This window comes from Phyllobates terribilis, unplaced genomic scaffold (genome assembly GCF_046119375.1).
Source record: "Phyllobates terribilis strain yellow unplaced genomic scaffold, ASM4611937v1 Scaffold_35__1_contigs__length_13245226, whole genome shotgun sequence".
Classification (NCBI taxonomy): domain Eukaryota; kingdom Metazoa; phylum Chordata; class Amphibia; order Anura; family Dendrobatidae; genus Phyllobates; species Phyllobates terribilis.
The window spans coordinates 7,475,801-7,499,069 of record NW_027362795.1 but is presented as its reverse complement, the minus strand read 5'-3'; the positions used below and the strand labels follow the sequence as shown (position 1 = coordinate 7,499,069).

The 23,269-nt window shown below is 48.3% G+C and overlaps 1 protein-coding gene and 1 long non-coding RNA gene across 2 annotated transcripts in view; both read right to left on the bottom strand.

The window, feature by feature from the left end:
- Positions 1 to 13,185, bottom strand: part of LOC141182635 (uncharacterized) — a 54,578-nt gene extending 41,393 nt beyond the window's left edge. The window contains exons 1-2 of the long non-coding RNA XR_012257932.1: positions 12,457 to 13,185; positions 11,472 to 11,561 (exon numbers count right to left, since the gene is read on the bottom strand). This is a non-coding gene — a long non-coding RNA (uncharacterized lncRNA). The remainder of the gene's footprint in view (positions 1 to 11,471; positions 11,562 to 12,456) is intronic.
- The window catches only part of LOC141182625 (uncharacterized), a 324,672-nt gene that overhangs the window by 247,630 nt on the left and 53,773 nt on the right, over positions 1 to 23,269 (bottom strand). The gene's annotated exons all lie outside the window — the stretch shown is intronic.

The following is a 23,269-nucleotide window of genomic DNA, read 5'->3' as shown; positions in this document are numbered from 1 at the left end:
CACCCCACCTGAAAGCATAATGCAGCCCCATAGAGTAGAATGCTGCCCCAGAGAATACAATGCTGCCCCATAGAGTACAATGCTGCCCCATAGAGTACAATGCTGCCCCATAGAGTACAATGCATCCCCATAGATTATAATGATGCCCCATAGAGTATAATGCCGCTGCATAGCATAAAATGCAGACCCATAGAGAACAATGGCGCCCCATATAGTACCATGCTGCCCCATAGAGTATAATGCTGCTCCATAGAGTACAATGCAGCCCCATAGAATATAATACAGCCTCATACAGCATAATGCCTCCCAACCATAAAGTATAATGCAGCCACAGAGTATAATGCTGCCCAATAGAGTATGATGCCGCCACATAGAGTATAATGCAGGCCACCCCATAGAGTATAATGCAGGCCACCCCATAGAGTATAATGCAGGCCACCACATAGAGTACAATGCCGCCCCATAGGGTACAATGCCGCCCCATAGGGTACAATGCCGCCCTATAGGGTACAATGCCGCCCTATAGGGTACAATGCCGCCCCATACAATATAATGTTACCCCATAGAATGCCATAGAGTACAATGCAGCCCCATAGAGTACAATGCAGCCCCATAGAGTACAATGCCGCCCCATAGAGTACAATGCCGCCCCATACAATATAATGTTACCCCATAGAATGCCATAGAGTACAATGCAGCCCCATAGAGTACAATGCTGCCCTACAGAGTATAATGCCACCCCATAGAGTATAATGCCGCCCCATAGAGTATAATGCCGCCCCATAGAGTATAATGCCGCCCCATAGGGTAAAATGCTGCCCCATAGGGTACAATGCAGCCCTCATAGAGTATAATACAACTAACCGATAGCTAATAATGCAGCCCATCTCATAGAGTACAATGCAGCCCCACAGACTACAATGCTGCCCCAAAGAGTACAATGCTGCCCCACAGAGTACAATGCTGCCCCACAGAGTACAATGCTGCCGCGTAGCATACAATGCTGCCGCTTAGCGTATGATGCTTCCGCATAGCATACAATGCAGACTTATAGAGTACAATGCCACCCCATAGTGTATAATTCTACCCCATAGAGTATAATATAGCCACCCCAAAGAGTATAATGCAGCCCCCCCTCATAGAGCAAAAAGCAGCTACCCCATAGCGTATAATGCAGGCCATCCCATAGATTACAGTGTATCCACATAGAGTACAGTGCAGCCCCATAGAGTACAATGCAGCCCCATAGAGTACAATTCCGCCATATAGAGCATAACACAGCCCCATACAGTATAATGCCGCCCCACCATAGAATACAATGCAGCCCCATAGAGTACAATGCAGCCCCATAGAGTACAATGCAGCCGCATAGAGTACAATGCAGCCCCATAGAGTACAATACCGCCCCATAGAGTACAATACCGCCCCATAGAGTACAATACCGCCCCATAGAGTACAATACCGCCCCATAGAGTACAATACCGCCCCACAGAGTATAATGCTGCCCCATAGAGTATAATGCCGCCCCATAGAGTATAATGCCTCCCCATAGAGTACAATGCAGCCCCATAGGGTATAATACAGCCCCACACAGTATATTGCCATCCCACCATAAAGTATAATCCAGCCCCACAGAGTATAATGCTGCCCCATAGAGTATAATGCCGCCGCATAGTGTACAATGCAGACCCATAGAGTACAATGCCGCCCCACAAAGTATATATCCGTCCCATAGAATACAATGCCGCCCCATAGAGTACAATGCCGCCCCACAGAGTATAATGCCGCCCCAAAGAGTATAATGCCGCCTCATAGAGTACAATGCCGCCCCATAGAGTACAATGCAGCCCCATACAGTATATTGACATCCCACCATAAAGTATAATGCAGCCCCACAGAGTACAATGCAGCCCCAAAGAGTATAATGCAGCCCCCCTCATAGAGCACAATGCAGCTCCTCAAAGAGTATAATGCAGGCCATCCCATAGATTACAGTGCCTCGCCATAGAGTACTGTGCAGCCCCATAGAGAACAATGCAGCCCCATAGAGTACAATTACGCCATATAGAGTATAATACAGCCCCATACAGTATAATGCCGCCCCACCATAGCGTACAATGCCGCCCCATAGGGTACAATGCAGCCCCCTAGAGTAAACTGCGGCCCCATAGAGTATAATACAGCCCCATACTGTATAATGTCGTTCCACCATCGAGTACAATGCCGCCCCATAGAGTATAATGCCGCCCCATAGAGTACAATGCAGCCCCATAGAGTACAATGCAGCCCCACAGGGTATAATACAGCCCCATAGGGTATAATGCTGCCCCACAGAGTATAATGCTGCCCCATAGAGTACAATGCCGCCCCACAGAGTATAAATCCGTCCCACAGAATACAATGCAGCTCCATAGAGTACAATGCCGCCCCATAGAGTACAATGCAGCCCCATACAGTATATTGCCATCCCACCATAAAGTATAATGCTGCCCCATAGTGTATAATTCAGCCCCACAGAGTATAATTCCGCCCCACAGAGTACAATGCAGCCCCATAGAAAACAATGCTGCCTCAGAGAGTACAATGCCGCCCCATACAGTATAATGCCGCCGTATATCATACAATGCCGCCCCATAGAGTATAATGCCACCGCATAGAGTATAATGCCGCCGCATAGAGCATAATGCAGCCCCACATAGAGTATAAATCAGCCCCCCTCATAGAGTATAATGCAGCTACCCCATAGAGTATAATGCAGGCCATCCCTTAGAGTAAAACACAGCCACAGAGTATAATGCTGCCCCATAGAGTACAATGCAGCCCCAAAGAGTACAATGCAGCCCCATAGAGTACATTGCAGCCCCATAGAGTATAATACAGCCCCACAGTATATAATGGTTTCGCAGAGCGTACAATTTACCACCCTTTTACCACCTTGCAGCAAGATTTAACCTGTTTACTACCTGGCAGCAAGATTTAACCCTTTTTTTTTACCTGGCAGCAAGATTTAACCCGCTTACCAACTGGCAGCAAGATATAACCCTTTTACCACCTGGCAGCAAGATTTAACCCTTTTACCACCTGGCAGCAAGATTGAACCCTTACCACCTGGCAGCAAGATTGAACCCTTTTTTCTACCTGGCAGCAAGATTTAACCCTTTTACCACCTGGCAGCAAGATTTAACCCGCAAACTACCTGGCAGCAAGATTTAAGCTGTTTACCACCTGGCAGCAAGATTTAACCCTTTTACCACCTGGCAGCAAGATTTAACCCGTTTACTACCTGGCAGCAAGATTTAAGCCTTAACCACCTGGCAGCAAGATTTAATTCTTTTTTTTCCACCTGGAAGCAAGATTTATCAACTTTTTTCCACTTGGCAACAAGATTTAACCCTTTTACAACCTGGCAGCAAGACAAGATTTAATGCTTTTAGCACCTGGCAGCAAGATTGAACCCTTTTACCACCTGGCAGCAAGATTTAACCCTTTTACCACCTAACAGCAAGATTTAACCCCTTTTTTCCACCTGGCAGCAAGATGTAACCCTTTTTTTTTCCACGCGACAGTAAGATTTAACCTTTTTTTCCCACCTGGTAGCAAGATTTAATCCTTTTTTTCCCACCTGGCAGCAAGATTTAACCCCTTTTTTCCACCTGGCAGCAAGATTTAACCCTTTTACAACCTGGCAGCAAGACAAGATTTAATGCTTTTAGCACCTGGCAGCAAGATTTAACCCTTTTACCACCTGGCAGCAAGATTTAACCCGTTTACTACCTGGCAGCAACATTTAACTCGTTTACTACCTGGCAGCAAGATTTAAGCCGTTTACCACCTGGCAAGCAAGATTTAACCCCTTTTTTCCACCTGGTAGCAAGATTTAACCCTTTTACCCCCTGGCAGCAAGACTTAACCCTTTTACCACCTGACAGCAAGATTTAATCCCTTTTTTCCACCTGGCAGCAAGATTTAATCCCTTTTCTCCACCTGGCAGCAAGACTTAACCCTTTTACCACCTGGCAGCAAGATTTATCCCCTTTTTTCCACCTGACAGCAAGATGTAACCCTTTTTTTTTTCCACGCGACAGTAAGATTTAACCCTTTTTTTTTCCACCTGGCAGCAAGATGTAACCCCTTTTACACCTGGCAGCAAGATTTAACCCTTTTACAACCTGGCAGCAAGACAATATTTAATGCTTTTAGTACCTGGCAGCAAGGTTTAACCCTTTTACCACCTGGCAGCAAGATTTAACCCGTTTACTACCTGGCAGCAAGATTTAACCCTTTTACCACCTGGCAGCAAGATTTATCCCCTTTTTTTCCACCTGGCAGCAAGATGTAACCCTTTATTTCCCAACTGGTAGCAAGATTTAATCCTTTTTTTTCCACCTGGCAGCAAGATTTAACCCCTTTTTCCACCTGGCAGCAAGATTTAACCCTTTTACAACCTGGCAGCAAGACAAGATTTAATGCTTTTAGCACATGGCAGCAAGATTTAATCCTTTTACCACCTGGCAGCAAGATTTAACACTTTTACCACCTGGCAGCAAGATTTAACCAGTTTACTACCTGGCAGCAAGATTTAACCCTTTCACCACCTGGCAGCAAGATTTAACCCGTTTGCTACCTGGCAGCAAGATTTAAGCCGTTTACCAACTGGCAAGCAAGATTTAACCTGTTTACTACCTGGCAGCAAGATTTAACCCGTTTACCACCTGGCAGCAAGATTTAACCCTTTTACTACCTGGCAGCAAGATTTAACCCTTTTTTCTACCTGGCAGCAAGATTTAAGCCGTTTACCACATGGCAGCAAGATTTAACCCGTTTACCACCTGGCAGCAAGATTTAACCCGTTTACTACCTGGCAGCAAGATTTAACCCGTTTACCACATGGCAGCAAGATTTAACCCTTTCACCACCTGGCAGCAAGATTTAACCCGTTTGCTACCTGGCAGCAAGATTTAACCCGTTTACCACCTGGCAGCAAGATTTAACCCTTTTACTACCTGGCAGCAAGATTTAACCCTTTTTTCTACCTGGCAGCAAGATTTAAGCCGTTTACCACCTGGCAGCAAGATTTAACCCGTTTACTACCTGGCAGCAAGATTTAACCCGTTTACCACATGGCAGCAAGATTTAACCCTTTCACCACCTGGCAGCAAGATTTAACCCGTTTGCTACCTGGCAGCAAGATTTAACCCGTTTACCACCTGGCAGCAAGATTTAACCCTTTTACTACCTGGCAGCAAGATTTAACCCTTTTTTCTACCTGGCAGCAAGATTTAAGCCGTTTACCACATGGCAGCAAGATTTAACCCGTTTACCACCTGGCAGCAAGATTTAACCCGTTTACTACCTGGCAGCAAGATTTAAGCTGTTTACCACCTGGCAGCAAGATTTAACCCGCTTACCACCTGGCAGCAAGATTTAACCCGTTTACTACCTGGCAGCAAGATTTGACCCGTTTACTACCTGGCAGCAAGATTTAACCCGTTTACTACCTGGCAGCAAGATTTAACCCGTTTACCACCTGGCAGCAAGATTTAATCCTTTTTTTTCCACCTGGCAGCAAGATTTAACCCGTTTACCACCTGGCAGCAAGATTTAACCCTTTTTTCTACCTGGCAGCAAGATTTAAGCCGTTTACCACCTGGCAGCAAGATTTAACCCGTTTACCACATGGCAGCAAGATTTAACCCTTTTACCACCTGGCAGCAAGATTTAACCCTTTTTTCTACGTGGCAGCAAGATTTAAGCCGTTTACCATCTGGCAGCAAGATTTAACCCGTTTATCACCTGGCAGCAAGATTTAATCCTTTTTTTTCCACCTGGCAGCAAGATTTAACCCTTTTACCACCTGGCAGCAAGATTTAACCTTTTTTCCACCTGGCAGCAAGATTTAACCCTTTTTTCTACGTGGCAGCAAGATTTAAGCCGTTTACCACCTGGCAGCAAGATTTAACCCGTTTATCACCTGGCAGCAAGATTTAATCCTTTTTTTTCCACCTGGCAGCAAGATTTAACCCTTTTACCACCTGGCAGCAAGATTTATCAACTTTTTTCCACCTGGCAGCAAGGTGTAACCCTTTTTTTTTCCACGCGACAGTAAGATTTAACCCTTTTTTTCCCAAATGGTAGCAAGATTTAACCCCTTTTTTTCACCTGGCAGCAAGATTTAACCCTTTTTACAACCTGGCAGCAAGACAAGATTTAATGCTTTTAGCACCTGGCAGCAAGATTTAAGCCTTTTACCACCTGTTAGCAAGATTTAACCCATTTACTCCCTGGCAAGCAAGATTTATCCCCTTTTTTCCACCTGGCAGCAAGATGTAACCCTTTTTTTTTTCCACGCGACAGTAAGATTTAACCCTTTTTTTTCCCACCTGGCAGCAAGATTTAACCCCTTTTTTCCACCTGGCAGCAAGATTTAACCCTTTTACAACCTGGCAGCAAGACAAGATTTAATGCTTTTAGCACCTGGCAGCAAGATTTAACCCTTTTACCACCTGGCAGCAAGATTTAACCTATTTACTACCTGGCAGCAAGATTTAAGCCGTTTACTACCTGGCAGCAAGATTTAACCCTTTTACCAAATGGCAGCAAGATTTAACCCGTTTACTACCTGGCAGCAAGATTTAACCTGTTTACCACCTGGCAGCAAGATTTAACCCTTTTTTCTACCTGGCAGCAAGATTTAAGCCGTTTACCACCTGGCAGCAAGATTTAACCCGTTTACCACATGGCAGCAAGATTTAACCCTTTTACCACCTGGCAGCAAGATTTAACCCTTTTTTCTACGTGGCAGCAAGATTTAAGCCGTTTACCACCTGGCAGCAAGATTTAACCCGTTTACCACATGGCAGCAAAATTTAACCCTTTTACCACCTGGCAGCAAGATTTAACCCTTTTTTCTACGTGGCAGCAAGATTTAAGCCGTTTACCATCTGGCAGCAAGATTTAACCCGTTTACCACCTGGCAAGCAAGATTTCACCCTTTTTTCTACCTGGCAGCAAGATTTAAGCCGTTTACCACCTGGCAGCAAGATTTAACCCTTTTACCACCTGGTAGCAAGATTTAACCCTTTTACCACCTGGCAGCAAGATTTATCCCCTTTTTTCCACCTGGCAGCAAGATGTAACCCTTTTTTTTTCCACGCGACAGTAAGATTTAACCCTTTTTTTTCCCACCTGGCAGCAAGATTTAACCCCTTTTTTCCACCTGGCAGCAAGATTTAACCCTTTTACAACCTGGCAGCAAGACAAGATTTAATGCTTTTAGCACCTGGCAGCAAGATTTAACCCTTTTACCACCTGGCAGCAAGATTTAACCCGTTTACTACCTGGCAGCAAGATTTAAGCCGTTTACCAACGGGCAAGCAAGATTTAACCCGTTTACCACCTGGCAGCAAGATTTAACCCTTTATTCTACCTGGCAGCAAGATTTAAGCCGTTTACCACCTGGCAGCAAGATTTAACCCGTTTACCACATGGCAGCAAGATTTAACCCTTTTACCACCTGGCAGCAAGATTTAACCCTTTTTTTTACGTGGCAGCAAGATTTAAGCCGTTTACCATCTGGCAGCAAGATTTAACCCGTTTATCACCTGGCAAGCAAGATTTCACCCTTTTTTCTATCTGGCAGCAAGATTTAACCCTTGTACCAAATGGCAGCAAGATTTAACCCGTTTACTACCTGGCAGCAAGATTTAACCCTTTTTTCTACCTGGCAGCAAGATTTAAGCCGTTTACCACATGGCAGCAAGATTTAACCCGTTTACCACCTGGCAGCAAGATTTAACCCTTTTTTCTACCTGGCAGCAAGATTTAACCCTTTTACCACCTGGCAGCAAGATGTAACCCTTTTTTCCCACCTGGTAGCAAGATTTAATCCTTTTTTTCCACCTGGCAGCAAGATTTAACCCCTTTTTCCACCTGGCAGCAAGATTTAACCCGTTTACTACCTGGCAGCAAGATTTAAGCCGTTTACCAACTGGCAAGCAAGATTTAACCTGTTTACTACCTGGCAGCAAGATTTAAGCAGTTTACTACCTGGCAGCAAGATTTAAGCCTTTTACCACCTGGCAGCAAGATTTAAGCCTTTTACCACCTGGCAGCAAGATTTAACCCTTTTACCACCTGGCAGCAAGATTTAACCCTTTTACTACCTGGCAGCAAGATTTAACCCTTTTTTCTACCTGGCAGCAAGATTTAAGCCGTTTACCACATGGTAGCAAGATTTACCCCGTTTACTACCTGGCAGCAAGATTTAACCCTTTTACCACTTGGCAGCAAGATTTAACCCGTTTACTACCTGGCAGCAATATTTAAGCAGTTTACCACTTGGCAGCAAGATTTAACCCGCTTACCACCTGGCAGCAAGATTTAACCCGTTTACTACCTGGCAGCAAGATTTAACCCGCTTACTACCTGGCAGCAAGATTTGACCCGTTTACTACCTGGCAGCAAGATTTAATCCTTTTTTTTCCACCTGGCAGCAAGATTTAACCTCTTTTTTTCACGTGGCAGCAAGAATTAACCCTTTTACCACCTGGCAGCAAGATTTATCAACTTTTTTCCACTTGGCAGCAAGATGTAACCCTTTTTTTTCTCCACGCGACAGTAAGATTTAACCCTTTTTTTCCCACCTGGTAGCAAGATTTAATCCTTTTTTTTCCACCTGGCAGCAAGATTTAACCCCTTTTTTCCACCTGGCAAGCAAGATTTAACCCCTTTTTTCCACCTGGCAGCAAGATTTATCCCCTTTTTTCCACCTGGCAGCAAGATGTAACCCCTTTTTTTTTCCACGCGACAGTAAGATTTAACCCCTTTTTCCCACCTGGCAGCAAGATTTAACCCCTTTTTTCCACCTGGCAGCAAGATTTAACCCTTTTACAATCTGGCAGCAAGACAAGATTTAATGCTTTTAGCACCTGGCAGCAAGATTTAACCCTTTTGCCACCTGGCAGCAAGATTTAACCCGTTTACTACCTGGCAGCAAGATTTAAGCCATTTACCAACGGGCAAGCAAGATTTAACCTATTTACTACCTGGCAAGCAAGATTTAAGCCGTTTACTACCTGGCAGCAAGATTTAACCCTTTTACCAAATGGCAGCAAGATTTAACCCGTTTACTACCTGGCAGCAAGATTTAACCCGTTTACCACATGGCAGCAAGATTTAACCCGTTTACCACCTGACAAGCAAGATTTAACCATTTTGCCACCTGGCAGCAAGATTTAACCCTTTTACCACCTGGCAGCAAGATTTAACCCTTTTACCACCTGGCAGCAAGATTTAATTCGTTTACTACCTGGCAGCAAGATTTAACTCGTTTACCACCTGGCAAGCAAGATTTAACCCTGTTTTCTACCTGTCAGCAAGATTTAAGCCGCTTACCACCTGGCAGCAAGATTTAAGCCGTTTACCACCTGGCAGCAAGATTTAACCCTTTTTTCTACCTGGCAGCAAGATTTAAGCCGTTTACCACCTGGCAGCAAGATTTAATCCTATTTTTTCCACTTGGCAGCAAGATTTAACCTTTTTAGCACCTGGCAAGAAACCAAAAGGTTGTTCAACCAATTATATTTTTGTAATTTTGTAAATACCACAATAAATTGATTTTTGACCTTTTGTTACTCTTTAATTTCACTTGGCAGTGCCACTACCGATCACTACACCTTACGCCCTATCCACAATGTTGATAGTCATCACATGTCCCCTACATTACCAAGGGGTAATGTTTACGGTGGCAGAAACTTCTACTGGACCTATGCTGACGCCAGTGCCCACTTCAATTGGATGTGCACCTGGACGCACAATCAGCTGAAGTGTGTTACGGTGCAGAGACACATTGAGTTCCTGCACCGCAATACACATCACCGGCCAATCAGAAGCCAGCAGCTGACAGGCATAGACGTTGCATGGCAGTGACGTTAGCCTACACACACAGTCTAGCCTATGCTGGGGCTACACGATGTTTGGTCACAACATAGGTCAAGCTGCCAAACTTCGGTCTGTGCCGCTTCTACATGTTAGCGTGATGCAGGTGAGTAGGGTTACATTACGACCCCTGCGGTGATGTGACAAGTTCTGATTTTTTTTTTATCTGCTTGCTGCATTATGTAGGGTGGACGTAATGTGACCCTACTCACTTTATTTCTGCTGCCATGTCATGTAGCAGCATTTTACAATGATTATGCTGCACAACCTGCGCTATGACCAAAATCACTGAGTAACCAGCATCAATAAATAATAGTGTAATGTATAGCTGAATAAAAAGAGTCACAGGACTCCATAGGAATCGGATCAGGGTCATGCAAAGATATTCAGCCGTTCAAGAAATAGTGTGCCCTTCCAGTGCCACATACATTCAAGATGATGAGTCTGAATACCAGCCGAAGAAGGTTGCAAGTTTTCCAATAGATCCTGCTGATCAATTGGTCGAGTTTGTATAATATATGAAGCATGTATGCAGTTATTGTTTTACATATAAAAAACGTAACCATATGAATAAAGATTGTTATAGATACATATTTATTTATAGTGATATACGGCAATAAAATGGCAGCACTCCAGACGTGAAATAGTGAAGAAAACTGATCATTACTCACCCATGTATGCAGGGCTGCCACCAGGAATTTCATGGCCCCATACTGGCAAAATTTTCGGGCCCCCTTGAGACTCTGCCCGGGTTCCACCCCAGCTCCACCTCTATCCCTCGAACCTTCTACAGTCCAACTGCCAACTCTTGGAAAAACTCCACTCCACACATTACCAGTTCCCAGTGAACACCAGATCACACACATAGCCATCAGCTTTTGTTTTGGCCAAAAGATTTTTACCACGATAAGGTAGACTCATCTGGCCGGGCCCTACTCTACTCTAACCTATTTAAAAAAAATTAAAATATCCAATACTCTTTTTAGGTATATTTTTCTTTATTTTTCTTTAAGGGAATGTGTCATATACATTTTTTAAAATGACCAAAAATACCACATGCAAGAGACAAATACCACCACACCATGACCACACCACATATAACCACCACATAGTGATCAAATAATACCACATACCAGAAACAAATACCGTCACACCATGACCAGACCACATATTACCACCTCATAGAGCCCAAATAATACCACATACAAGGAACAAAAACTGCCACACCATAACCAGACCACATATTACCACCACATTGTCACCGAATAATACCACATACAAGGGACAAATACCGCCACACCACGACTGGACCACATATTACCACCACATAGTGACCGAATACTACAATACTGCTCATTAATAAAAAAAAACACAATATTACCATAAGTGCCATTATACACGGGAGCTCTGTACATGGTACAATGTATAATGTAAGTGTACAGGTAATATAGTGATCACCAGTGACATTATACACAGGAGCCCTGTACATAGTATACAGTGTATAGTGTCAGTGTACATGTAATACACTGACTCACCGGTGATGTCTCTAGGTGAAGTCCTTCATCTTCGCTTTTCTCCTTCATACAGCACAGACCGCCAATACTTCTTCCAGCCAGGACTCGTCTCTGCATAAAATAACACACAGTTATCTAGAGCACATTCCCCAACTTCTACATTACACAGCTGAATACAGACGTGCACTCACCATTAATATATAATTAGTTATTATGCAACCCACCATTCCAAATATAAATTGTAATCCACCCCTGTGCACCCCACTAACTGTAAATAGCTACTTTCCCCAACTAATAAATATATAAATTAATTAGAACCTGTACTCTTTCCCCCAATTTATTACCAGTCACACTCCTGCATCCTCAACGCCCCCTACTCTGTACCTCCTGCTCCCCCGATTCATTATATTTATATGCACCCTCTACCCCAATTCATTGTCAAGTCTGTGCTCTCCTCATCCCCACCCTCTATTCAGTCAGGAGAAATATGCAGCCACGCAGCTCCGGTAAGGCACTTAGCGCCGAGGTGTGTGCTCCCTTGCGGCGCCCCGGCGCTCGGCACTCTGTTACAGCATGGGGCCCCGTGAGCAGAAGCACAAGAGGGGGGCCCCCCCTCTGTACTGCTGCTCAAGGGGCCCCATACAGCAGTAAGGGCAGTAATGCCCTGATGGCGGCCCTGTATGTATGTGCGACGTTTCGGCTCTTCACACTGTGAGCCTTTCTCAAGCCATGAATATTCACTGTGCATAAGCAAGGTATATATAGTGTAAGGCAGCGCTTGTCATTATCCTGGTGGATACTCGCTTTGCTGCATCAATCACTGCACACCAGCAACTACTTTGCCGTTTTTCACAATCCACAGTTTATTACACGTCATAAACCGTATTTCCCATACAACATGTCCACGAGCCCAAGTGGCAGACCGGCCCACTTGGCTCTAATTACAGCCTCCCGCAAGGTAATAAAACAATGTCCATGAAAATGTCCATAACATAAAGAGTATTACCTTTATCGGCTTTCAGCTGCTTTTAGTCCGCCATCACTGTGACTCTAAGGCTTGACCACACGTGGTCTCCAGCCCTCCACCCGACCAAGGCCACTGGCATCTCTCACATACTCAGATCCAGGCTCTGCCCTCCAGGACGCTTGTGTGGCACTCCGAGGCTTACTGGCATCCCCCACACTCTCACAGGGATCCAGGCTTCACCTCCACCGGAGTCCACCAGGCCTCACACGAGCGGTGTTCCCCCACACACACACAGGGAACAGCCTCTTTCCAGCCGACACTCCCTTTAAGGCTTACTGGCATACTACCCATATCCAGGCTTCACCTTTCAGGACGCTTGTGTGGCACTCCGAGGCTTACTGGCATCCCACACACACACACACAGGGATCCAGGCATCACCTCCACCGGAGTCCACCAGGCCTCACACGAGCGGTGTTCCCCCATACACACAGGGAACAGCCTCGTGCCTCTCACACGGTGCCCACACAGGAGCTCCCAACACACAGGAACTCCTACACACCGGAACACGCCCACACAGGAACACACATGGTTTTTATATCTTGCAGCACACATGCACACATCCACAGATAGGACCTTAACTGATGTCAGAGTCATGTGTCCACACCCTCTGTGTGCATAAGGACCTGTGTGATGTCACGGTCATGTGACCAGTCAATTAAAGGGGAAGGTACATGGTCATTCAAACACACTGAACCATTAAAGGGATGTCTGCTACATCACATATCCCCCCCCTCTGTTCAAACTTGTGGGGTTGAACACATAATATATAAAACAGTCTATATCCCACAGTTCACACTGAGACCATGCACTTGACCCTTGCGTTGTCCAGCCCCTGGATCATTAAACATTGACATTAGCCCACTCCTTAGGGATCTACCATCTGTCAATGTCATCGACTCCGTCAAGTCACAGTTCCGGGTCGTAAACTTGTCAGACTTCCCTCGCTCCCAGCGGCTCCCCCACTCCCAGCGGTCAGTCGTAACCTTGTCAGGTCTCCTCCGCTCCCAGCGGTCAGTCGAAACCCTACCAGGTCTCCCCCGCTCCCAGCGGTCAATACAACAGTGTGACTCCACATGGTTCCGTCCTCTATTGGGTCGATTGTATGGGCCACTCAACCCTGAGTCACTCGAGGTCTCACTACCTCCAAACCCACTCCCAAGACATCTTGAAAGGTCCCTAACCTCAGCTGTTCTGATATTTAGGGAGCCCTTTCTCTGTCTGGTCTCACACTTTCTAGACGGCTGCCATCTTCTGCTGCTCAGATGATGCTGTCTATCCACTCGCAGTCTAGCGAGATTCAACTTTTCCACCTCTCGCAGGTAGGTCACTCGGTACTCCACCAGCATGCTCATATCTGCAAGACTTTCTTTTGTTCCTACAGCGTAGAACGACACCATGCCGTCTTCATCCGGCATCCAGTCCTGACGATCACGTGGACTGCTTCACCATCATCTGCATGGCTCGGCCATTTCTCCCAATGAGCTCTCTCACCAGAACATGAGGCACCCGGATGACCTCTTCTCGCAGACTGTGAGCTTTTCTCATCAGCTCCAGTTGTCTAACGGCTTGCTCCGTCTTCAACCGGAGAAGCCACTTCGTGCGAATACATCGCCAATGTATGTCACTCAGGATCGCCACCCTCTTCACCGTGACTTCGGTTGTGGACAGGACCACCAGCTGTTTAGCTTCTGAGGTCGAGTACACCTTACAGGCTCCCACGGCCTTCTTAAACTCCTCATGCACGAACTCACGGGTGCATTCTTCCCTGAAGTCCTCGGGTACATCTACGAGGCACTTGTACCGAGACGTTTCGGTCTCACCAGTGGTTTCCAGAAGATCAACCAGCTCAGGTTTCAGGGACAACTGACTTCCAGCTTCTTCACCCTGGATGCTTCCCCTAAGCTGACTCACAGCTACAACTTCACAACTTTTCGTCTTGACCACCTCCACTTCACCTTTATCTTCCAACACCTTACTCTTAGCTCTCCTCAGGTCCACCATCTCATGGTCTAAGGGAGTAAGTGCAACTTGTTTGCCTTTTCCCTTTTCCAAGGAGACCTCGTTCACCACGTGACACTTTGCTAGGCGACCTTTGAGCTCTAAAACTTCTCCTTCCAGCTCAGTTACTCGCCTCTCAGCAGTCCATCTCTGAAGCTCTTCCTGCTTCAACTGCTCTTCCAGCAGCAGAGCTCTCTCAGACCTCTCCGTCTCCAATGCGCCCACTCGGCTCTCAATAACAAGTCTCTCACGCTTCTCTTGCGTCCACTGGGCTTGTAGCAACTCCTTGAGCTGCTTGATCTCGGCTCCGACATCCACCGAACCCTCCGACCCCACATCACTCGAGGAGGTATCTGCTTCATACCTCCCATCACCAGCGGTCAACTCCTGGCACTGGTCTGTGGCTTTTCCGATGGACTCCTCCATCTTCTCTCGCTCAGCTTCCATCTTGCTGACTGTTTCCTTAAGGTACATCTCCGCCTTCTGGAGAGTATCACAGGACATCTGTAGCTCCTTCACCTGAGCTTCCAGATCTAGGGTCTTTCCCCGGAGATCATTATTCTCCTCACGGATATCTTGCAGAGTGGTCTCAACCACTTGGCGCTTTTGCTCTGCATCCGCCTTATCCTCCTCTAGTTTTTTCTTCACCTTGAGGAGATCCTCATAATCTCTCTTACTCTGTTGCAGTTCCCTACTGCGTTCACCACACTCCTTCCTGGAGTCACACAGCTCCTGGTTGAGCTGTTTGCGCAGTCGTTCTAGGATTTGTTCACGTCCAGAAACACCATCCTGCCGCGCCTCCTTCTCAAGCTTCAACTGCAAAACCTCTTCCTTGATTTTGCGGCGGTCCTCCTTATTTGCGTGGAACATCTCCTTCCATTGATTAACTTCCTCGTTGCTTTCTTCCAGTTCGGTATCGGAGGTTGCTACTGGCAACGTCACCTCCTCTTCTTCCAAAAGAGGATCCAAACTTGCAATAAAGGCACACAGCATTACATTCTCTTTACTTTCACTTTCAGCAAAGACTACAGGAGCAACCCCTCTATGGCCCTCGCGCCATCTACGACGAGAGGTTGACTCTCTCCCCTCGTCTAGCCCCTCCTTACTGACCTCTCCCTCTACTTCCGTAGTGTCACCGTCAGCTACAGGGTCTGTGTCACTCCCCATGATGTTGTGGACTACCAGGTCACCTCCCACTTTGACTTCACCCCCTTCCACGGGAGCTACCCCGTTCTCAACGGTCAAATTGTCATTTCTAGGAGGTACCATCCCACCATCAGCAACAATTTCCAGTTTTCCAAACTCTACGCTCTTGTGAAAATCCGCCCCTTTTTTAGACTCCGCCCCCTTTTAACAACCACACCGGCAGGGTAATTTTTACAAAAAACATCAGCGACAGTCTTAGGACTCAGTTCACAAGACCTCTTACCACCTCCCCGGGCACTCTGGGACAACACGGCCGCCCCCGGAGAGTCCATAGAATGGTCCACCGCCGCCATTCTATAAGGTGCCCACAGCTCCTGCGGTTCCCGCACCATGTCCTGCAAAAGTCTCTCAAATACCTGATCCGGTCCCAACCGGTCCCTCAATCGCTCAACAGCTCCAAACACATCTGCTGCTTTGCTCACAGCCATCACGGTACACTGTTCACACTTGAACTTCACTGCTCTCCCCGAAAAATGTTCGTGGCCCCGCCGAGCCACCGCAACACAGGATTTGAGTGCGATGTCAATCTTCGCAACCCCGCCGAGATGCAGCAAGATGCTTTGAACTTCGTGAGCCCCGCCGAGCCACAGCAAACCAGGTTTGAGTTCGGCGACAACCTTCGCAACCCCGCCGAGTTGCAGCAAGATGCTTTGATTTTCTTGAGCCCCGCCGAGCCACAGCAAACCAGGTTTGAGTGCGACGACGACCTTCACAACCCAACCGAGTTGTAGCCAGATGCTCCACCACACTCGTCGACCTGTAGCTGCTCCCAGCAACCAGACTGCAATTGCCCCTAGCAACCAGACTGCAATTGCTCCCAGCAACCAGACTGCAGAGTGCCCCTAGCAACCAGACTGCAGTTGCCCCTAGCAACCAGACTGCAGCTGCCCGCACTCTCAAACCACATGTAAGGCAGCGATTGTCATTATCCTGGGGGATACTCGCTTTGCTGCGTCAATCACTGCACACCAGCAACTACTTTGCCGTTTTTCACAATACACAGTTTATTACACGTCATAAACCGTATTTCCCATACAACATGTCCACGAGCCCAAGTGGCAGACCGGCCCACTTGGCTTTAATTACAGCCTCCTGCAAGGTAATAAAACAATGTCCATGAAAATGTCCATAACATAAAGAGTATTACCTTTATCGGCTTTCAGCTGCTTTTAGTCCGCCACCACTGTGACTCTAAGGCTTGACCACACGTGGTCTCCAGCCCTCCACCCGTCCAAGGCCACTGGCATCTCTCACATACTCAGATCCAGGCTCTGCCCTCCAGGACGCTTGTGTGGCACTCCGAGGCTTACTGGCATCCCCCACACTCTCACAGGGATCCAGGCTTCACCTTCACCGGAGTCCACCAGGCCTCACACGAGCGGTGTTCCCCCATACACACAGTGAACAGCCTCGTGCCGCTCACACGGTGCCCACACAGGAGCTCCCAACACACAGGAACTCCTACACACCGGAACACGCCCACACAGGAACACACAGGGTTTATATATCTTGCTGCACACATCCACAGATAGGACCTTAACTGATGTCAGAGTTATGTGTCCACACCCTCTGTGTGCATAAGGACCTGTGTGATGTCACAGTCATGTGACCAGTCAATTAAAGGGGAAGGTACATGGTCATTCAAACACACTGAACCATTAAAGGGATGTCTGCTACATCACAATAGGTTACACCCCATAATCAGTGATTAATCACTATACATCAGGAAAGCATAGTGCATATGTATACAGTGCAGTAATATCAATCTCCTCATGTGTCAGTATGTATATAACAATAATTCATTTTTATTATGTGCCAGTTGACAGGACATTGCTAAAGAAGCTGGCTGTTCACAGAGTGCTGTATCCAAGCATATTAACGGAAATTTGAGTGAAAGGAAAAAGTGTGGTAGAAAAAGGTGCACAAGCAACAGGGATAACCGCAGCCTTGAAAGGATTGCTAAGAAAAGGCCATTCAAAAATTTGGGGGAGATTCACAAGGAGTGGACTGCTGCTGGAGTCATTGCTTCAAGAGCCACCACACACAGACGTATCCAGGACATGGGCTACAAGTGTCGCATTGCTTGTGTCAAGCCACTCATGACCAATAGACAACGCCAGAAGCGTCTTACCTGGGCCAAAGAGAAAAAGACCTGGACTGATGCTCAGTGGCCCAAGGTGTTGTTTTCAGATGAAAGTAAATTCTGCATTTCATTTGGAAATCAAGGTCCCAGAGTCTGGAGGAAGAGTGGAGAGGCCACAATCCAAGCTGCTTGAGGTCTAGTGTGAAGTCTCCACAATCAGTGATGGTTTGGGGGGGGCATGTCATCTGCTGGTGGAGGTCCACTGTGTTTTATCAAGACCAAAGTCAGCGCAGCCGTCTACCAGGACATTTTACAGCACTTCATGCTTCCCTCTGCCGACAAGCTTTTTGGAGATGGAAATGTCATTCTCCAGCAGGACTTGGCCCCTGTCCACACGGCCAAAAGTACCAATACCTGGTTTAAAAACAACAGTATCGCTGTGCTTGATTGGCCAGCAAACTCGCCTGACCTTAACCCCATAGAGAATCTATTATAGAGAATCTATGGGGTATTGTCAAGAGGAAGATGAGAGACACCAGACCCAACAATGCAGACGAGCTGAACGCTGCTATCAAAGCCACCTGGGCTTCCATAACACCTCAGCAGTGCCACAGGCTGATCGCCTCCATGCCACGCCGCATTGATGCAGTAATTGATGCAAAAGGAGCCCCGACCAAATCTTGAGTGCATTTACTGAACATACATTTCAGTAGGCCAACATTTCGGATTTTAAAAACATTTTTCAAGCTGTTGTTATAAAGTATTCTAATTTACTGAGATAATGACTTTTGTGTTTTCATTGACTGTAAGCCATAACCATCAACATTAACAGAAATAAACACTTGAAATAGATCACTCTGTGTGTAATGACTCTATATAATATATGAGTTTCACTTTTTGTATTGAAGAACTGAAATAAATTAAGTCGTTGATGATATTCTAATTTTGTGAGAAGCACCTGTATATGTAACATAATATTACATGGTGCACTTTCTTGTCCTTTACGTATCAGGTTCTGAACATAACAGGACGCTATATAATAAAGAAAGGAGCCATACATAGCTAGAGAGGATGCTACATAATAAGGGACAGTGCCATACATACCTAGAGAGGATGCTACATAATAAGTGACAGTGCCATACATACCTAGAGAGGATGCTACATAATAAGTGACAGTGCAATACATACCTAGAGAGGATCCTACATAGTTAGAGAGGGTGCTACGTAATAAGTGACAGCGCCATACATAGCTAGAGAGGGTACTACGTAATAAGGGACGGCGCTATACATATCTAGAGAGGATGTTACATAATAAGGGACGGCACCATACATACCTAGAGCGGATGATACGTAATAAGGGAAGGCACCATACATAGCTAGAGAGTGTGCTCTGTAATAAGGGACAGCACCATACATACCTAGAGAGGATGATACATAATAAGGGACGGCACCATATGTAGTTAGAGCGAATGCTGCGTAATATGTGTCAGCACCATACATACCTAGAGAGGGTGCTACGTAATAAGGGACGGCGCCATACATTGCTAGAGAGAATGCTGCGTAATAAGGGACAGCACCATACATAGCTAGAGAGGGTACTACGTAATAAGGGATGGCTCCATACATAGAGCGAATGCTACGTATTATGTATCAGCACCATACATACCTAGAAAAGATGCTACGAAATATGTGACAGCGCCATACATAGGTAGAGAGGATGCTACGTAATAAGGGAATGCACCACACATAGGTAGAAAGGATGCTAGGTAATAAGGGACGGCCCCATACATAGCTAGAGAGGGTGCTACATAATAAGGGGTGGCGCTATACATTGCTAGAGAGGATGCTACGTAATAAGGGACAGCGCCATACATAGCTAGAAAGGATGTTAAGTATTAAGGGACAGTGTGGCACCCCAGGGGTCTGGTTTCCACAGTAACGGCAATGTTATGTCTGAGAGCAGGTGGGAGGTCTCTTGGTCAGGGATCCTGTGCATGCCACACCTCCTGCCCAGTCCTGGGAGGGGAAGAACTTCCCCTATATAAACCTAGGGCTGAGGAAGGGTGAGTGAGTAGAGAAGAAGTAGAGACAGAGAAGAGAAGCAGCATAGGAAGAAACAACAGGAGCTCTGTGGGAGCAGTACTACAAGGAGTCAGGGGCTGGCAGCTGCAGAGCTCGCCCTGACTGAGAAGCTATCACCGGACCCGGAGTCCGAGGCTGTGGGGACTAACTCCTATCCAGCAGCAGAAACCGACCGGCAGGGGATTTCAGGTCCTCTGGCCAAGAAACCCGAAGGCACGGTCACACGCGTGGGACCAGCACCGCCGTCGTGGAGCGGAAGCTACTAGAAGGCCCCGAGTCACCGGCCATACGGGTGAGCACCACACGGTACACTCAGGGACGTGGGCTACTTATACCCGCCTCTAGCAAGGTAGCCAGAAGAGTACAGTTAGTTTGGGAGGCCTACAACTCCGCCTGGCCAGGGGAGATCCCATCTGCTCAAGGACTGACCAGGCCCCAATCGCTAGCCAGTACTCCGGGAGGGTCTATCTTTGTCACCAGTAAAGACCCTGAACTACACCGTACCGTCTCCGAGTGGTTCCTGCTACCCCCATCATCCACGTCGGCTGCCCTGAGGCCATACCCCTCCCGTTGGGGGTGATACTATCACGCTGCACAATCCTACCACCGGCCTCAGCGGTCTGCCCTGCAGCGGCAGCTCCTTCGCTGCATTCAACGGGTGGCGTAGTCGTACAACATCTACCGCTAATACAGCGCCACTTAGTCTGACTCCCTGGGCACGGACCGGGTCACCGCCACGAGACTACAACCCTCAACAGATCCGGCTCCGGGTAAGCTCCCGCGTGCGCAACGCTGCGCGACACAGGCCCAGGGGTGCGTCAACAGCACCATACATAGCTAGAGAGGGTGCTACGTAATAATGGACGGCGCTATACATAGCTAGAGAGGGTGCTACGTAATAAGAGAAGGCATCATACATAGGTAGAGAGAGTGCTACATAATAAGGGACGGCGCCATACATACCTAGAGAGGGTACTACGTAATAAGGGACGGCGCCATACATAGAGCGAATGCTACGTAATATGTCTAAGCATCAAACATACCTAGAGAAGATGCTACGTAATCAGTGATAGCGCCATACGTACCTAGAGAGGATGCTACATAATAAGGGAAGACGCTATATGTAGCACCCCGAGGGCTCGGCTGCTACAGGGGTATTGCACCTCGAACCAGAGGTGTGGTATTCCACTCCCGGGTAAGGATGGAGTGTGGACTAGAACTCAGTTAGCTGCATGCACCACATACATCCCATTTCCGGGGGACAGATCAACGGTACTCCCACCAGATAGATGTGCAGGTACGACAGCGTCTGTCCCTGGCTGGAGTGGGAGGGGGGGAGGAATATCCCAGTGGTGCAGGAGCAGAGAGGGGAGGGACTCTGGGCATAGGAAGGAGCCCATTGGTGGCTAGTCACCTGGGCTCGGGTGTCAGAGGGAGTATAAAAGGTGGGCACCATCTTAGGAGTTCAGTCAGACAGAAGAAGAGGAGAAGAGTAGTGACAGGGAGCAGCAGCCCTGTCTGGGTGCTGCTCCTGAAGGGAGCAAGAGAGAGAAAGACAAGAGGAAAGGAACAAGGAACAAGGAAGGAATGGAACCTGGAGAAAGGCCCAGAGACATGAAGAAAGAGGGAACCCGAACACGCTAGGAGTCAGCGGGTGAAGGGTTGGCAGATCAGGGTACCGGATCCCGAACTGGTGGAGGCCACTTATCCTCAGCCAGGAACCGGAGGTCGTGGCCACGTCTTGGCGCGACCACTCACTACACTCACCACGAAGGCACGCCACATAGGGTCAGGGAAACCGGAGATAGGTTTCGCCACCAGAAGGCCCGAGGAAGCTGGACATGGGTGGGTCCCTAGTGGGGACGGCCAGAGAAAGGAACGGAGAAAGGAGTTCAAGGTCACACTCTGGAACTGCCTGGGGGTTGGTCGAGCCCCGTACCTGGTGGACGCAGCACGGCTCGGGTCGTCATCACCTGCAGGACTGACACTGATAACATCTGTGAGTAAAGCATTGAAAACTGCAATCAGTCTCTGTGTTCCATCGCACTACCAGCACTAAAGGTACCGGGACGCCCTTTCTATCACTCCCTTCACCCGCACCAGCTGCCCTGAGGCCATACCTCTCCCGTTGGGGGTTATACCACCATTGCTGCACACATACCACCGGCCTCAGCGGACTGTTCTGCAGCGGCGGCCTTGCGACCGCAAATCAACGGGTGGCGTAGTCGACACTTAAACAACATCTACAAAGACTGCCACACACTTAGTTTGACCACCCTGGGCACGGACCGGGTCACCGCCACGAGACTACTACCCCTATCAGATCCGGCTCCGGGTAGGCTCCCGCGTGCGCAACGCTACTCAGCACAGGCCCAGGGGCGCGTCAGCTTTTGGCGTAGTCGGCAGGATCTCGTGCCCGTAACCACCGGGTACTGCGTGCCTGAAAAAGAGACTTTTTACTTACCTGTGGTGAAGTTTCCCGCCGTCCGGAGTCGTTTCCCGCCATCCGGAGCCGATTCCCGCCATCCGACGCCATCTTCTGCCTTCTTCCCGCCATCCGTGGAGTTTTCCCGCCATTGGGCGCCATCTTGAGGACGCCGCGCGGGAAGAAGAGGGGTGTGGACTCCGAAAGCCCGCGAGAACTGAAGCCCCGCCTCACGTCCGGACGTTGCGTAAGGTCCTGGAAGGAGCCCAGTGACGCCGACGTCACAGGAGCGCGACGGAAGGTCCTCAACCCTGACGATCCACTGCGGAGCCACGGCCTACGGAAGAGGATCATCGCCAGGTAGGCCACGGTCCACTAGGGGGGAGGGGGATGTCGGATACGGAGGAGAGCTTCACCGCCACAGCCGCCATACCAGATTGCAGAGCTGCTAGCGGTGCTCCAGAAGGAAGAACTGGAGTACGCGCAGGCCGCGCTGGAAGAGCTGAACAGGAGGATGATCTGGGCGCAACGAGACGTGCTCGCCGGGTGGAAGGAGGAGTTGACCCGGCGCATGCTGACCTGCCAACCGGAGGTGCAGCCACCATCCAGCACCGCGTCGATCCCGAGAGGCAGCAGAAGCGGACCGGAGGCCGGGGACGACGCCGCAGGGGAGGCCGCAACGACAAGTAAGGGGAACGCCGTTACTCCGGGCCCTGAGGCCGCGGACCTGCCCCTACCTCCCGCCGCGGGACCCGAAGCTCTGGGTGCCGCACCGCCCACCGTACCTCCACCACCAGTAGTCAGCCCTCCAGCAGCAAGCTCTGCAGCGGAGCCTCGCCCTGAACCGTGCTCCCCAACACCGGGCACGATCAGAAAGTCACCGGCCTGGTTAAAAGGCCGAGTGCCCGCGGGCGCTGCACCCCAGCCGGGGCCCCCAGTCGTGCCATCATTGGGGAAAGACCTGTATGAGCAGCACACCTGCCCGGATGCGACACCA